Here is a 1,636-nt window from a genome sequence, read left to right as displayed (position 1 = left end):
TAAGTGTTACTATATGGATTGTTTTGAGGTCAAGGATTATTACCCATGTAATTTAATTGCTCGTTATCCATGTTGTGGCCATAAGGTTGGTATTCTGAATGGCTTGTTCCACCTCCACTTGCTTCGTACTGCATCACTGGGTGAACCTGTGAAGAACTAAGAAAACCATCAATCTTTTTATTTAAGAGTTCTACCTGATTAGAGAGCATGGTGACCGAATCGATGTTATAAACGCCGCCTGTTTTTGTTGGCTTTATCCTCATGACTTGCCAATGATAGTTATTCAGTGACATCTCCTGTATAAACTCATAAGCATCTTCAGGTGTTTTATTATTGATGGTTCTGCCAGTAGCTGCGTCAACCATTTGTCGAGTCGAGGATTCAGACCATTATGGAATGTTTGAATTTGGAGCCAAAGCGGTAACCCATGGTGAGGACATCTTCTCAAAAGATCCTTGTATCTCTCCCATGCATCGCAGAATGTTTCTAAATCCATCTGCACAAAAGATGAGATATCATTACGTAATTTAGCCGTTTTGGTCGGCAGAAAATATTTTAGTAAAAATTTTTTGGTCATTTGTTCCCAAGTAATAATTGACCCTCGTGGTAACGAGTTCAACCACTATTTAGCTTTGTTCCTCAATGAAAAAGGGAATAGTCGAAGACAAATGGCATCATCAGAAACACCATTTATTTTAAACGTATCACATAGTTCCAAGAAGTTGGCTAAATGAGCGTTAGTATCCTCATCCTGCAAACCATCAAACTGAACAAATTGCTGTATCATTTGAATAGTGTTAGATTTTAATTCAAAAGTATTTGCAGCTACAACAGGTTTAACTATGCTCGATTCAGTTCCTATTAATAAAGGTGTAGCATAATCATACATAGTGCGTGGAGCAGGATTTTGATTAGCCGCAATTGCAGGAGGTAGATGATTGTCTTGGTTTTCAGCCATCTCTTCGGTTGGGGGTTGAGTATCATCTTCTTGCTCGTTCTCTGTGTATCGTAAGCTTCGTCTTATTTCTCTTTGATTTCTGTGAACTGTACGATCGATTTCTTCGTAAAAAATTAGTGGTCCTGATAGGTTTCTTCTAGTCATAAACTATAAAAACTTGCCAAGAGAAGGAAAAACTAAATTAACAAATAATAATAAGAAATTAAAGTTCAAGAAAAAATAAATGGCTAAAGTAATAAAAATTGAGCGTTCCTAATATTTCAGTTCCCCAGCAATGGTGCCAAAAAGTTAATCGCGTGATTTTGTGATAGGTTTTAAGTATTTATAATTACTCGTTCTTGAACTAACTATTATTGCGATGTAGGCAAGTGTACTTATCGAATAGTAGTATAGTTTTAGCAAGACTGGATTGTCAAACCAAAGGAACTAAAAGTACTAGTAATGACTGTCTTTTTATTATCTAGCCTAAGAATAAAGAGGTTTTTGTTTTAACTAACTGATTATCTAAACTAAGAACTCACAGAGAATAAAATTGGGGAATTGCTTTTGGGGAAAATCGATTAGCTTAAGACAATACTTAAAGAAAAATCCACCTAGACTTTACTTGTTATTCTAGCTCCGAATCGGACGATTTATTCATTTAACTTGTTCCATAGAGATCCCTAAGTTATGTTATTA

The 1,636-nt window shown here is 35.5% G+C and overlaps 1 non-coding gene across 1 annotated transcript; it reads left to right on the top strand.

Moving 5' to 3' along the window:
* Positions 1–422: 422 nt before the first annotated feature.
* LOC128280058 (small nucleolar RNA R71) lies at positions 423–529 on the top strand. The gene has a single exon (XR_008270239.1). It is a non-coding gene; the product is annotated as a small nucleolar RNA R71 (small nucleolar RNA).
* The last annotated feature ends 1,107 nt before the right edge of the window (positions 530–1,636 follow it).

This window comes from Gossypium arboreum, chromosome 8 (genome assembly GCF_025698485.1).
Source record: "Gossypium arboreum isolate Shixiya-1 chromosome 8, ASM2569848v2, whole genome shotgun sequence".
NCBI classification, from domain to species: domain Eukaryota; kingdom Viridiplantae; phylum Streptophyta; class Magnoliopsida; order Malvales; family Malvaceae; genus Gossypium; species Gossypium arboreum.
The sequence above is the reverse complement of the archived record's forward strand: the minus strand, read 5'-3'. Positions and strand labels throughout refer to the sequence as shown.